Here is a 16,504-nt window from a genome sequence, read left to right as displayed (position 1 = left end):
AAAAATCAATAAAAAAGAAATAAAAATAAAAAATAAAAATGACCAATAAAATTCATTACATAACATCAATAATGTTTTAATAACTATTAATTAATTTTATTCAAAAAAATAGAAGAGAAATATTGTTTCTTTTTTTTTGGTTCTCTTCAATATAGCTTAGAAGACAATCAGATTCTTCTATCTCTTCTGCATTCAATCTGTTATGAAGTTAGGAAAGAGGTAAGAAAAATTTTAACAACCTTCAGATAATTGTGAATTGTGAATATTCTTCTTTGCTACTATACCAAAACTTAATAAGAGTAGTTTCTTAAAACTTAGTAGTAACATGAAAATTGAAATCATACTAAGAAATTTTCATACTATGGCCATTAAAATTCATTAATCTGTAGATATTTTTCACCCATGTGTGATTTTTTAAAAAACATTTATTTTTTAGTTGTAGGTTGACACAATATCTTTATTTCATTTTTGTGTGATGCTGAGGATCAAATCCAGTGCCTCCTGCATGTTAGGCAAGCACTCTACCACTGAGCCACAATCCCAGCCCTCCATGTGTGATTTTATATCATTATGCATTGATAATTTTCAAAATATTGACTAACTGGGCTATGAACCTCCTCTAAATATTCATACATTTTATTATGTAATATCAACAAATCATATCTGTACCAAAATGATCTGTAAGTCTTTAAGCACTAGGAATCTGCATGCTCACAGTGGCAGCTGAAAGTTTCTTAAAATTCTAATTTTCACTTGGAAACCCAAAATATTATTATTATTGGCAACCAAATATTGTCAGTTGTTATCTTTGGAGTGACAGACACATTTTATTCATTTTCAAGAAATTTGGGAGATGTCAAACACCCAAAACTGAATAACCATAACTTTTCAGTTATTCTTTCAAGCATAAGTATCATTCCATGAAAAAAAAAAGTGGCTTATTCAGTTAGCAATGCCAACAATTGATTGTACAAGTGATCTTTCAGAGACACTCATTGTAATCAGGTATGCAACAAAAGTGCTTCGTGTGTACTTGCCAGTTCATCACAAAGAACATTTTAAAGATGTGTGCTTGAGTGTCTAGATTTAATAAAATTAATATTTTTGCTGCTTTATCAAGGACATAGGAAAGTAATCTGGCAACCTTTACTGTGAGTGAGTGACAGGGGAGAACACAGTGACAACTAGTACAGTTTGGTCCTTCTATCTTGTTTCCCGCTAATTTCTTATCAGGTTGGTTGGTTGGTTGGTTTTCTTGGTGTTTGTTTGTTTGTTTGTTTTTGGTACTGGGGAGTGAATCCAGGGGCACTCAACCACTGAGCCACATCCCCAGCTCTTTTTAATATTTCATTTAGCAACAGGGACTCACTGAGTTGTTTAGGACCTTGCTAAGTTGCTGAGGGTGGCTCTGAACTTGCAATCCTGCCTCAGCCTCTTGAGCCACTGGGATTACAGGCATGCTCCATCGCACCCAACTTCCCCAGCAGTTTTACATGCCATTGTTTTCATATCATCAGTGCAAGTGTCCACAGGCAAATAATGTCTTAATATTATTACAAAATAATTTTGACCTCCTGGATACTGAAAGGATCCTCAGCCCACACTTTGAGGCCCAAGTTCTTATTATTATGCAATTCTCATGTTATGACAACTAAATAAAATGTCTAGACTCTCTTTCTTGCTGTTTTTCAAAGAATGAAAATATCCTTTGCTATTTTGTGTTGTTTTACTATCAAATCACGACTGGGTTATTACCCATATTGTACTTAGGATTTAAATTTTAAATAAAACTCAGGTATAAGTGCTTTGTTTTTTTTAATAATATCACTTAGGAAATGGTATAGTTGTTTTTAAAATATTTTTTAGTTGTCAATGACCTTCATTTTATTTATTTATATGTGGTGCTGAGGATCAAACCCAGTGCCTCACATATGCTAGGTAAGCTCTGTATCACTGAGTCACCATCCCAACCCCAGGAAGTGGTACAGTTTTGAACAAATTATTTAAAATACTTAATGTTGGGCTGGGGTTGTGGCTCAGTGGTAGAGCGCTTGCCTAGCACATGTAAATCACTGGGTTTCATCCTCAGCACCACATAAAGATAAATAAATCATAAAACATACACAAATAAATAAAAGTATTGTGTCCACATACAACTGAAATTCTTTTGAAATTAAAAAAAAATAAAATACTTAATGTTGAAGATCTGGGGTCAGGAACTTAATTTTTTTCTCAATACTCAGAGAAGGGGACGGGAATACAGAAATCAATATGATATTCCAGAAAGAGGGAAAGATGAAAAACATAAGGAGGTAAAGTTCTATGTTGGAAAGAAGTTTTCCATCAGTCAGTACTGAAGAGGACCTCTGAGGTTCTGGCCTCCATCACTTAGGATATATTTTAGTAGAACAAGATGGACACTTTCTAGGAATTCAGATGAGAAATTTTGGCACTGGGGGATCTGTTAGAGTCAATGTTCCCTAAATTTACAATTAGTATAGACCTGCTCTTTAATCATGTCCTGTCAATGACCTGAGCAAAACATCACAACACTGTTCTCAAAGTGTGTGATCTTTCTGACATGGTCTTCACAGGCAGCCACAAGTAGTTTCCTTATTGTTTATCACTATTCTCAAGCAAGAGGACTTCAAAGTCTTCTTCATAATAGGAGAACAAACTGAATTGCAATGTAAAGTATCTTTGCTTTTTCAAAATAAAAAGGGGGAAATCTGTAATTTAAGTATTTACAATAATTAATTTTATTTAAGTACCCTGGACAGCTGCTCAAGATACCGACCAAATAGGCAGAGAGTAACTCAATCTTTTGAAGTTGGAGCATGGCTTGTTATTAGTGATTCATAATCAAAAAGAAATCTCAAAGAGAGTATAAGCCACTGAAGAATTAATCACCCAATATATAAATTAATATAACCTATCCAATAATTATATCCTGTCAGATATACTCTTGATGAGTTCTAGAAGCAGCAGCTTGCTGGCTGATTTATTTCTAGAGAACACTTTTCAGTGTTTGTATCAAGAGGAAATAAGAAAGGTATTTATCAGATAAATGTTATCTTTGTGTCTTTGCACAAAACCAAGACACAAACAAACAGTTTTAATTATACTTATTTTGACTGAGAAATAATCCTTCCTAAAAACGGATTTGTGTGGTCATAGTCAATAAAAACTATGCACTTGAGGAAGAGTCACTGAGAATTATAACATTATATGCATGAGGGAAGACATCTAAATAAATTGTTAAAATTTAAAACTTTTGCCAAACTCATTTTATTTGATTTGGAAGAGTGACACAATGCATTTTCACTTGGAAATTTTCTTTGTTTAAGATCTTGGCTTATTATGATTTCCTCTTGCTTAATTTTTCTAAAAAGAAATATTAAGTAGCATAGAAGTAAAATATACCATATATCAAATCACCTTAGATTTGTATGACAGAAACACAAGTTAGTAGTTGCTTACATAAAATAAAAGTTTATTTCTTAATCATACAGATGTTTAGCAGGCAGATTACTCCATATCAAAGAACCTGGGTTCCACAATGTCAGGGGTGTTGAAATAATCCCTACAGTTCAAGATGATAAGCTACTACATCCAATTTATAAGTAGCAGAATAGAAGTACCATGACTGAGGGACAGAAGGGTATGTGGGTTCTCTTTAAGAACACACTTTAGAAGTGGCACATAGTTCCTTCACATGTCTTTGGTCAACACTTAGTCATCTGACCAAAAATGGCTGCAAGATATGCTGGGATATGAAGTCTATGTTATAGTCAAGTGACAGGATAAAAATCAAGAGTGCTAGTGTTGTAGAAGGGAATCATTCAATGTAAAAAATCCACTTGAAACTAAAAGACAAGCAGAGATCCAATTAATCTGAAACTAAAATATTGGAAGTAACTCTTTATTGAAGCTAATGAAGGTTAAGTTCAACAGTATTTACTTGAAATCTAGTAATAACCAAATTCAGAGGTGTTCATTCACCTACGGAACACATAAAGATGCCTTTCTGATTTTTTAGTGAAACCAAGGGGAAGGAATATAGGCGTGAAATATGGTGACATTTTTCCTTTTGTTAAAACGAAGGAGGTGACAAATTTCTAAGAAGAACTCCAATCTAATAAATTTTGTATTGTGAGGTATAATTTTCATTTGATTTATGACATGGAACTTAAGCCAAGCAAATATACAAATATTATTTATTCCATTGTAATGTAGGCATCTATTTTTTATTTGGCCCATGTTCAGAATATGAAGGAAAGAGTTCAAGGATCAAAATGATCTCATCACCATATCAATACTTTGTGGTCTTTAGAGGAAGGACTCTATGATGCTCAACATATCTTTGACTGTGGATAAGGCTACAGGCCTTCAACAGCTTAAGAATAAGAGAATTCCTGATGATGATCTTAGATGTCTATACTCACAGCCCAGTTCTGCACAAAGGTCCAATTCTGCCTACAGGTGATCCTGCTCCCCCTACTGTTCTCCAATAAAGACCCTCCTGCCTTCAACTTGAGTGTATTTTAAACTTTGATCTAAACTCCAGGTTTCTTTTCAAACACATTTTGATGTTTCACTTGCTGTTCTTATCATTTGAAAGGCACAGGAATGTTATAAAAATGAAATAGATATTGCTGCGTGCCGTGGTGCACACTGGTAATCCCAGGACTTTGGGAGGCGGAGGCAACAGTCTCAGCAACTTACTGAGACCCTGCTTCAAAATAAAAGATAAAAAGATATGGGGATGTAGCTCATTGGAAAGTACCCATGGGTTCAGTCTCCAGAGCACCCTGCCAAAAAAAAAAAAAAAAAAAAACCAAAGCTACAGATATTTTCCTACACAGTATTTTAAGGGTCAGTAGAGAGAAACTTGAATTAGAACACTTGGATTTTAATACTATCCAGGGATGTGGGATGAATTATCTAACTTCTAAAAGAAGGTTTCCTTTCATTGATTCATGAATTCATCTGAACAAACACTCTGTGAGCAACTACCATATGCCAAGTATTCTTTTAAGCAGCAAAGCTATATCAGGGTAAAAGAAACATAGGGAGCTCTCCCTAGATGTAAGAAGAGGCAGCAATGAACAAACACCCCTAAAAGGTAGGAAAAGACAACCTCATAGGGTGGCTATTCTAGTGAAATAAGGTAAAAACAATATAAAGTATTTAGCATGGTGCTTGGCATACAAACGTAATTCTAGTAGGAGCTACTTTAATAGCATTACATGGATTTGAGTAGTCATTATGGTAGTGTGCAAATGTAGTCTCACATGTTCACAAGGTTGAGGCAGGAGGATCGCATGAGCCCAGGAGGTTGAAGCCCAACTGGACAAAATAGTGAAATCCTGTCTGGAAAAGAAATAGAAAGAAAGAAGGAAGGAAGGAAGGAAGGGAGGAAGGGAGGGAGGGAGGGAGGGAGGGTAGATTTTAAGTGTATAATAATAGTCCGAAATAGTAGGGCTCATCTGCATTGAAAGTTTTGTTCCTTTGGTTATTTCTCTATTTTGTAAACATAAAAAATGTGAAATCCCTAATTCCAATTCTTGCATTATCTAGTGGAAAATAATACCACATTTAACACAATTAAACTCCTCTTCATTGCCTTTGACTTTGCATCATAAAAAATATTTTTTAAAAATATGGCCATAGGAAGTATATAGGAGAGGGTCAAGGAGGGTAGGAAATGGGAGGCAGATATGATCAAAGTACACTATATGCATGTATGAATATGCCACAATGAAACCCATTATTCTGTGTAACTAATATGTGCTAATAAAAACATGCCCACAAACAACTAAAGATGTTAAAATGTGTAAAGAAATGAAAATGAAAAATTAATGTCTCTTCATCATGCGCTACTGTTAGGCATTCCAGACATACATTCTCTTTAAACCTCATCACAAGCTATATTAGATCCAGGTGGAAAATTCCATCAATTGTCACAGACTCAAGTAAATGCATGGAACAACTAAAGAGTTCTCAACATAGCTTTTCTTTTTCAGTTTCCAGTTACTGCTCTACAAATAATTGTATTTCCAAATACTTTTCTGGTAAGAAAAAAGGAAGACGACACCATCAACTAGAATGAGAAGATAATTGAGAGTTTTTATATCTTAAAAATGGTTTATCCTCAAATAAAGCAGGCTTTTTTCACCTTCTGTTTTTCAGTTCATTTAGTTCTGATATAAAACAATCATAGCACTTCCAATTCAATTAGTAATGCTCATAGAAATTTCAGTCTTTTTTTTTTCTTTTTTTTTTTTGTACTGGGGATTGAACCCAGGGGAGCTCAACCACTGAGCAACATCCCCAACCCTTTTTATTTTGAGATAAGGTCTCTCTAAGATGCTTAGAGTTTTGCTAAGTTGAGGAGGCTGGGTTTGAACTCTCTATCTTCCTGCCTCAGTATTCCAAATGACTGGGATTACAGATGAGCGCCACTGTGCCGGCGGTTTTTTTTTTCCCCCCTATTGTGTAATGATAGCAATGGTAAAAACAGTAGGGTCCTCAGACCAGCACCACCATTTTCAATGGGGTTATTAAAAATGGAAATTCTCTGCAGCCACCTATTGAGTAGAAAACGAGGATGGGTCCAATTGATCTGTGTTTTGAAATACTCTCCAGGTGATTATGATATAGTAAAAAGTTCGAGAGCTGTAGGTATGGATAAGTACTGATAACCAATAAACAGTGCTACAGAGCATTATAATACTACTTTCTCTAAGGCAAGATCTTCCCTAGCCAACGAAATTTATGTCATTGGTTTCTTCCCATATAAACAGAAAACAGAGTACTCCTTTAAAGATTCAACATTTCGGGGAACTTCTAAGTGTCACCAATTTGGGAGCTACACTCCTAGTAAAACTAAAGCAAACATTTCAAAGACAACCAATATCCAGTTTTCTTTCCAAATTCTTCTGCTTCTAACAGGGTGGGGAATGTATTGCAAAGAGCCACGTACAAAAGAGCAACCCAAAGACAGGGTGAATAGAATGCGTCACAATCACGCTTTAGAGGCTCAGTTTCCTACCTGGAGGGTCTGAAAGAACGGGTCCTGTTCCATATGTAGAAGGCCAGGGAGCAGGATTGGTTTGTTAAGGCTGTCACTGAGATTAGAGCTTCCCGAAGCTCCTGTCCTAACATCAAGTCAATTTCTTGCTAAACTCATTCTCATTTTAAATGGGAAAAAGATTAGACTGTTGAGTGCTTGGGGAAAAATATAAAACTGGCTGGTAGGCAAGCTTTCCTTTTTAAAAGAAAAATTCTCTTAGCCTTCTGAACTCAACGATAGCTTAATAAAAGCAACGGAAAAGACTAAAACCAGGGGGGAAAAATAAGAAGACAAGAAAAAAGGAAACCAGATCCCCTTTAAAATCAGTGTTCATTAAATGCCAGTGAAAGAAAATGCTTCAAAGTTCTTACAGAGATACTGTTGGGACAGAGGAAGAGACTCACAAACACTTCAGAACAGTAACTGGAGTTTTCCACTTCAGAATATCACAGGAAATCCATCACCTAAGGATGCAAAAATACGCTTAGCCTTAAAAGTAGCCATATTTCTCACATGTACGATGGCCCTTTTGTGGTATGAACGCCAGGCTCACCATCAAATCGGAAGCTCTTCTGATGAAGACCTGTTGCAAGATATGAAGAGGACAAAGAAAACAACAGTTTACTTTTTTTTTTTTTTTACAAAGGTAAAAGGTAGAATTAGAAAGGGTTCCTGAAGGGTTGGGGCTGTAGCTCAGTGGTAGAGTGCTTCCCTAGCATGTGTGAAGCATTGGGTTCAAACCTCAGTGTGACAAAAAATAAATAAAAATAAAATAAAGGCATTATGTCCATCTACAACCAAAAAATAAATAAGTTTTTTAAAAAGGGCTCCTGAAGGTGGATTTTTTTTCACCTAGCCTGTTCACCACAAAGCTACGGCTTGCCCTATAATTTTGAGAAATGAGACTAAGTGAAAGTTTCTGGGGCTGCTGATGTACTTGAATGAGGTCCTCGTGAACAATTGCCATGAGCTAAGCTGGAGGAGAGTTCAAATAATTTTGAAGCAGGTGGGCAAGGTAAGCTTTCAGCCCCAAACCTTCATTTCATCAAGTTATTTAGTTGGTTATCATGACTGAAATTGAATGCTAAGATGAAGATAATACAAGAGGTTTTAGGGAGGAGGGAGAAGCCTGCAACAGAGAAAAAGAAAGGAAGCAAGTTTTGGTAAAGATAGCCTCTAAAACAGGATGTAGATCTGAGATTTATGGAAAGAAAGCAGGGAGGAAGCAGAACCAGACAGGGAGAGTTGCAAACTGTGGCACAGTTTAATTGTGCACTTAAGAATTCTGTATTGGGTAGAAGTGGCCAGCCTGGTTGTCCCACCATGCTCATCCATTGCTTGAGGACCATCAGGGAGGAGTGTGGCTTTAGTTCAAAAGTTGTAACACACTTGGAAGGTACTGCCACTGGAGACTGTCAGCTTTCTGCATCCTTCACAGCTGAAGAGGAAACCTGTACAGTGTTCTTCCATGGTGGACTCAGGCCACACTGTGCCAAGGAATCCACTTCTCCAGGATTCCAGAGAGTGCCTCCCTGTACCTAAGAAGAATGACAGCTTTTCTTGCAGCTCAGCTGGTATTCTGTATTTCCACTCTCCACTTTACTTGTTCCCATTTATACTTTCTACTGGTCTTGGTAGCTTTTCCAAAAGTATACAATTCTCTGCAGCAGATGGCTTAGTCTTATTTCAAAACCCTAGGGATCTATACTGAGATACTTCAATAGGGGTTTGCCATAAACTCCAGGGCCTCGCACGTGCTAGGTGAGCACTCTACCACTGAGCCACAACCCCAGCCTCACCATTATATCTTTTCCACCAGTGACATCACAGAACAAAAATCATAGTTCTGCCTGGTCATTTGGTTGAAGCAGCAGCAGACCTGCTTGCACATGCAGTCTGGTCCTTGCCCCTGGTGTTTGGATTGCAGCAGCATTCCTAGGGATAGACCAAAAGAAACTTGCCAGGAATCGTACAGGTAGTCCAAATCTCTTAGGACTATACTATGGCAGAGACAACAGAGCCCTCTGGCAAAAGTGTCAATATAAATTGTTGCCCATACCATACAGATGTGGACTCTTTCTGTCTCCCTTGCTTGCTTAGAATAGAAAGTAACACATTTGCTAAATTAAAGGTACATATCATGTACCTGAATTCCTTGCCAAATAAGTCCTATATTCCAAGAGATTGTCTCTAAGTCTGTCATCTGGTCCTATGTTCTGGCCCTCTTTGTCAAGTACTCTAAAATCCCAATCCTAGGGGTACTTTCCCAGCTTCTGCTAGTATATTCTGACCAACCATTGTAGCTTTCTTTAGCATCAGGCCCAGCACAGGTTGGTTAATGCCATCACCATGGAAGCCAGAAGTGGTAGAGTTAAATAAATCCTGAGGGGAAGAAGTCCCTGCAGTATCCTTCTGCATGGAGAGATTTCTAGCTTTCAACAGGGATGGGTGGGTTCCCTACATATTCTGTGAAAGTCCAGAGGAGCCCAAATCTTTAGGTATACCCACTCAGACTCTCAGAACAGTTTTCTTGATTTTTCCAATGAGTGTTTTGACCATCAGACCCATGTCCGCTGGGCATTCCATTCATCATCCAAAGCTCTGTAATTCTAAGTCCTGAGAATGGTTTTTGGCTTTTTCTCCTTTCCTACTGCAGAAGATAAAGACTGTTTTTTAAGCTGCCAAAGAGGCCCCCGGGGCTTAGCACTTAGTTTTCAGTTTACTAACTCCCCTTAGCTTTTCATTATCCTTCTGCAGGATTCTAAATCAAGCTAATAACAGCAAGCCAAATTCACTGTCCTTGTGTGCATTGTTTACCACCCATCTCTGACTCAGCACTTTCAAAGTCTTGAGTAACTGTAGCAACTAGGGTGATCTCCTCCAATACAGCATCAAATTAGGCCACCTCCTTTGAAAGTTTTAGCAATGGAGTCACCACCTTGTGCCAGAATCTACATCTGTTCTGTTTACCACCCACAATGGGGTCTTCATTGCCAGATGAATGCTGAATGACCCAAGCCTTAAAGCCGGTCTTCTTGTCAGATTGGGTCCTGGTAGGCAGATACTGAGAATTAGGAATGTGCACAATTAGAGGGGAGAGCTAGCACCTGTGAAAGATAAAGGGCAAGGCAGCAGGATTGAACAAGAAAGGCTTTCAGATTGGGATGTGGATCTGAGAGTCTGAATGGAAAGTGGGAGAAGGCAAATTAGGAGAGCACAACTACTCTGCAAACCCAGTAGAGTCTTGACCAACTCAATGGGAATCTTCGAGTCCAAGATTGCCCATAGAGAAGTCCAGCACTGGGCAAAATGGACCAGGCTCTAGAATTCCACCATGTCAGTCACTGGGAGGTAGCTATGTGGAAAGCAGGTGCCTTGACTCAAGTGCTATGATCCTGAAATCACTACAGCTGGAACCTGGCTAATAGCCACTTGTAATATGAGTATTGCACTTCCATAGCTGACCTTCACAGATTTTTCCTGTGGACATATATATTTTTTTTTTCTCATTTCACAACACAGTAATAGCTTTGCTAGGAGATACAGAGATGAGTAAATATGGTTCACAATTTTCAAGAAGCTGGAAGATAGGGGGGAAACCATTCATGTCACAAAGGAGTGACCCAAAATACAAAGGTGCCAGAGCCATCCATTTGCCTTGTATTAGAAATTCTGTTTTCTTTCAGGGAGCAGCCCCTCTGAGTTCACATGGAAACGCCTCCCTGTGTTCACTCATCCCATTCAGCTCCTAAAGAGGGTGTAACTCAGACCTGGCCACTCAAGGCTTGGGTTGGAAATACTGTGTGCTCTTTTACCTGCTGGTATTGCTTGTGAGGATGAGGTAAGCCTGGAGTTACCAGAGAACACCACGTGGACAGAGCCTGCCTGAGACTGCAGCCAAGTCACAGGGAAGTAGAGCTGAGGCAAAGAACTTGAGAAACTGGATTTTGATGACACCTTTGGAGCCCTTGGAGCCCACCAGACTTCAAAATCTAGGTCTACAACTTTCAGTTATGTGAGCAAATAAAGTGTCATTTTGACTTTAGGCTGTTTAGGATTGGTTTACTGTCAACTCTTGATACAAAACTGGTAGAGGAAAGGCTGAGTCGAGAACAGTCATATATTTTAAGGCACACTCCTCTACAACAGCACCCCAAAGAAGCACCATTGAATACTGGAATTTGAAAAGAGTACACCCAACCTTCAGTCCAGCCTGTCCCTCTAAAAGAGTCCATGAAGGATGACTCTTCTAAAGTCACAAGCCACTTGATAGAGCACATTTTGTTAAGTCTGTAGGGTTTAGGCCACAGTTGTTTTCACTGTGACACTATGTGTCCCTCGAGAACAAGATGAAGATTACATGCTGTTTAAATTCACAGAACTCGGAGAAACTGAAAAAAAAAATTAATTTATAAACAATAGCAGTCAGCTAATGCTAATTTAGTATTTAATGCCAGTAATCCTGGATAATGTGGCTATTGAAGAATAGTTACTAACGTGGGCTTCATACTATAATTTAGCATTACTTAAGTAAGAACAAAATCAAAATATGCACTTTTGAACAAAATGTGGAAAAAGTCTAATCCTTATTAATTTTTCTTTTTGTGACTAGCCTGAAAATGTTCCTTCCTTTTGTTCAGCACCTTTTAATTCTTTATAACTTATTCTGGAATGTTGTGAGAGGAAAATAGTTTCAGAAAATTAAAATTAACTTTTTCTAGTGCATTGTTATTTACTTCACCATTGCAAAGAACTTCAAAGCGACTTTTTGCCTTGAGACTTGTTTTTATGATGTATTCTTATGGCACCTTTTTTTTTAAAATTAGCCTTTTTAGATTTTAAAGGTTAGTTAAAACAAAACCAAATTCTTAAATGATGGCTGTGTCCACATAGAATACCTAAAGAAAGAGATGAAGATTTTTACATTTAAGAGTAATTAATTTTTTTTATATTTTTTGGATTTTTTAAGAAAAGGGCTTATGAACCATTGGGGACTTTATATTTAAGGGAAGATTTATTTGAGGGCTTTGATTTGTTTTACATAATCATTATATTCTTAAAATTAGTCCTAATTTTAAAATTGGATTTTTTTCCCATACCATGTTTTTGGGTATTTTCCAGATATTTCTAAAAGCAACATTATGATCAATCACATTCTTATCATTCCATAATTAGTTTGGTAGCTCAGTTTTACACATTGAAAAATAGAAACAGAGATTAACAGACCAAATTTGAAAAGAAGCAATGAAGAGAATTCATTACTTTGTCCACATAACATTTGGCAATTCTGGACTTTTACATTTTTTTTTTTTTGGTACTAGAAATTGAACCCAGGGGTGCTTAACCACTGAGCTTCATTCTCAGCCCTTTTTAAATATATATTTTATTTATAGATAGGGTCTCACTCAGTTGCTTAGGACCTCACTAAGTTGCCAAGACTGACTTTGAACTTATGATCCTCCTGCCTTAGCCTCCCAAGTCACTGGGATTACAGGTGTGCAAGATTGTGCCCAGCGTGGGCTTCTACTTTTTAAGATAAATTGTTTATAATCTTCAGTTCAAAACTTGTTGTTCATTGTCAGGGTGTCACAGGCAAATCTTCATATTCTTGACATCACAATTACAAAAAAATGGTTTTTAGCATGTATAAAAAAGAACAGTCACTGCAAACATCTAGTTAAAAGATTAATGGCAAGAAAAACAAAGAAACAAAATTTGAGCATATGAATAAGGCAGGAGAGTAGTATTTTGGTATTTCATTACTAAGGAAAACCTGTTTTTGCCTCCTCAGAGTCAATGAATTCTTCTACACATTTGAGAAATATTCACTGAGCATTTATGTTTAGCACAGAGGAAATGGAGATGAAGTGACCCTATTCCAGCCCAGAGGAGTGTGAAGAAGTAGGAAAGACAGACAGACACATAAACAAATGACTATGGGAGAAATAGTGCAGTAGAACTTTGTGATGATTAATGTGAAAACAGAGATGAAAAGATGATATTACTTGGGCAAATCAAAGGGAAGCCAAAAGAAGCCTTTGTGAAGGAGGTCAGTAGGATTGTAACAGTTGTAGAAGAATAGGGCATTCAAGGCCAGCATTTCCCAGTAGGTGTGTGGGAGCAGGTGCATCTCCTGCAGAGAATGGAGTTTTGTCAGAGAGCAAACAGGGTTTGTGGTGGAGCATGGAGGTGAAGAAGCAAAGCATAAAGAGCCACCGGAACTTATACTCATGTTGGCAGGGTAGGCAGGTCAGAATTTTAAGACCTTGAATTCAAAGTCATGAAGTTTGGGTTTAGCTAATTCTACACAGAGAGCCATCAAAGGTCTTTTCATTTTAGCAAGATTGTGGTACAATCATCTCACGACATAGAAAGATAAAGTCTACCAGATGTGGATAGATTGGTGAGAAAAGAGACTAGAGCTATGAACCTCTTTAGAAAACTGTTCCAGGAGAAGGAATGGCTATGTGTACCTGAATAGTAGGAACAGCAGTGGAGTGAAGGAGACAGGAATGCCACTTGGATCAAAGTGTGGAGGTTGGTGGTGTTGACTGGGGAAAAAGATGAGGACTAGCTTGTTGATGAGAGCTGGAAAGGGGACAGGAAGGAAATGTTGGGTTTGGAACATGTCAGGTTCAGGTGCCTGTGGTTATCTGGGAATAACTGTCCATAATATGGATCCAGAGCTGGTCAGGAGTGTCCATCTGCTGAACCTGGCTATAGAACACCTTTAGCAGACAGAAGATGACTCAAGTCTATGTTAGCGATAAACCACAGAGAGTTGCATTTTCATCTTAATGGTCTCCTGGGGGGCTACAGATGAATGAGAAAACATTTTTGAGTTCATGTATCTCTCATTTCACTGTTATAGAATAGTAGTTCAGAGAAAGCAAGTGACTTAACTCATCCCCACAGCTGGTTGGTTGTAATACCCATAAGAGAATCCATATCTCCAGGTATTAGCTGTTGTGTGGGACAACTCTCAATACCTACTGGCAGGACTATAAATGGGTACAACCATGTTGGAAAACTGGTATCGTCCAATAAATCCAAACACGTGTATACATTCCAATAGTCCAGTCTTTCCTCTATAATTCTCCATACACAAAAGAAAGACATACATCTATTAACTGAGAGTCATGCGTGAGATTATTCATAGTAACACTCTTCATACGACATCCTGCCAAGAGGAAATTCCCCCAAAACCCATCCATGATAAATAAATTAATTAATTAAGGTATATTCATCATAAAATGAGAATGAGATGGGCATAGTGGTGCATGCCTGTAATCCAGCAGCTTGGCAGGCTGAGGCAGGAGGATCACAAGTTCAAGGCCAGCCTCAGCAACTTAGGACAGCCCTAAGCAACTCAGCAAGGCCCTGTCTCAAAATAAAATATAAAGATATAAAGACTGGGGTTGTAGCTCAGTGATGGAACACATATCTAGTATGTGTGAGGCACTGGGTTCAGTTCTCAGCATTGCATATAAATAAATAAAATACAGGTCCATTGACAACTAAAAAAATTTAAAAATTAAAAATAATAAAACATAAAAATAGGCTGAGTGTGGTTCAGTGGTTAAGCATCCCTGGATTCAACCTCTGGTACCAAAAAAAAAGTTATTTAAAAAATTTCATAATGTCTAACACATGTTTAGCATTGTCTCTGAGTAAGATTTATTTCTGGATATACTTACACATTTGCCTATACATTCTAAGCATCCATCTATTCTCCATAGCAGCATACCTTTCTGATTAGTCAGTCCTCTCTATAATATAGATGGTTTGTTGTAAGGTGGAACATCTGGGTTTTTCCTTGCTGGCTGTGACTGGCAATGTTTACTACTGGATACTCAGGGCCTTGCACATGGAACTTTCTTGCTAAATATCAGCTAAGGGACAATGAAATATTTGTCCCTGAACATAAAATAATACTAATACTAATACTAATAATCAACTAGGTTCTTGAATGAGTTGGCAAGTAAATCATTTTTTAAAAAAGAGTTGATTTGAAAGTTTTATATAAATATACCCAGGCTCTGATTCTCTTATATATTGTTTTATTTCCATAATAATCTATTATAATATAGAAAAGTAATGTTGATTCTCTTGTAAATGGTACTTCCTAATTATTATCACATGATAGGAGTGTGTCCTATGGATAGAAGGCTACCATGCTAAAAATAGCAGGCAGTTTTATCAATTAAAACATTGAGGCAGGAAAACCAATACTTAAAATTATATTGTTTTAAAATGTACTATTGTCACAGATTTAAAGATATGAAAACTAGGGGGAAAGTTGCCAAATTATTTCACATAATGAATATTTGTGATGATGTTTAAGAAAAGACTCAAGTTTTTAGTTTTTCTGTGATATTTAACATTATTTCAACTTTAGTTTGTATAAAATTAAAGGACTAAGATTAGAAACTATTATTTGTTAAGCTTGAAAGAATACTTAACATTTGTTAAATGAATTGAATATAATAGTCCCCAAATCTTCTAATTCTCTAGTCCATTTTCTTTGTCTAGTTGAAAATAAAAACAATTCTAGATCTAAAATCCCATGATTAACTTCCCATACGACTTTGTATTTACAAACCATCTCCTTTTTTCTTGAGACAGTATCTTGCTATGTTGCCCCAGGTTGGCCTTGAACCCCTGGACTCAAGAAATTCTGCTGCCTGAACCTCCTTGAATAGAGTTTATATTAACTTTTTTGGGGGGCAGGCTTGGGGGGCATACCAGCAATTGAACTCTGGGGCACTCAACCACTGAGCCACATCCCCAGCCCTTTTTTGTATTTTATTTAGAGACAGGGTCTTACTGAGTTTCTTAGCACCTGACCATTGCTGAGGTTGGCTTTTGAACTCACAAAAAAATTCTTCTGCTTCAGCCTCCTGAACCACTGGGCTTACAGGTGTGCGCCACTGAGCCTGGCCTTTTTCTTCCCTTAAGTAGTGTTTTCTGTCACACAGTGGTAGGGGGCTGATAATGGGTGTAACTTATTTTGGGAATCCTACTTCAGTGATGCTATTGTGAAATAAAGGCTTGAAACAAAAACAAAACAAAATACACAAAATGTTCCTGAAGGTCTTGGACAGTGAGGTGAGTACAGAGAAGGGGACAAGACAGGAGGAGGCAGGTACGACACTGCAATGTCCTTCATAATCAGGAGCCGGTGGCGGTCACTAGAAGCAGGCCAGGAGCTGGGACTGCAGGTGTACCACCTCGCTGGCTATAAACTATCTCTAGGTAAGGGGCCCCTTCTCAAGTACACCATTTCAAGTTTCTTTCGGGACTTAAATGATTTAATTACAACATGTTCAAAAGAGAGCAGACAATGGTGACAGAGGTATTTGCATAACAGCCCACTGAAAGGAAAACTAACGGGAGAAAGTCATGATGTGTGAATTATTTGCTTGAAAG

The 16,504-nt window shown here is 37.5% G+C and overlaps 1 protein-coding gene across 1 annotated transcript in view; it reads right to left on the bottom strand.

Annotated features, from left to right (window-relative positions):
• Positions 1-7,410: 7,410 nt before the first annotated feature.
• Positions 7,411-16,504, bottom strand: part of Akap6 (A-kinase anchoring protein 6) — a 578,346-nt gene continuing 569,252 nt past the window's right edge. Inside the window, exon 15 of the transcript XR_011706597.1 lies at positions 7,411-7,658. The gene's annotated coding sequence lies outside the window, so the exon portion shown is untranslated. The remainder of the gene's footprint in view (positions 7,659-16,504) is intronic.

The sequence above is a fragment of the Marmota flaviventris genome, chromosome 2 (assembly GCF_047511675.1).
Source record: "Marmota flaviventris isolate mMarFla1 chromosome 2, mMarFla1.hap1, whole genome shotgun sequence".
Lineage (NCBI taxonomy): Eukaryota > Metazoa > Chordata > Mammalia > Rodentia > Sciuridae > Marmota > Marmota flaviventris.
Note: the sequence above shows the minus strand (reverse complement) of the source record. Positions and strands in the feature narration are given on the sequence as shown.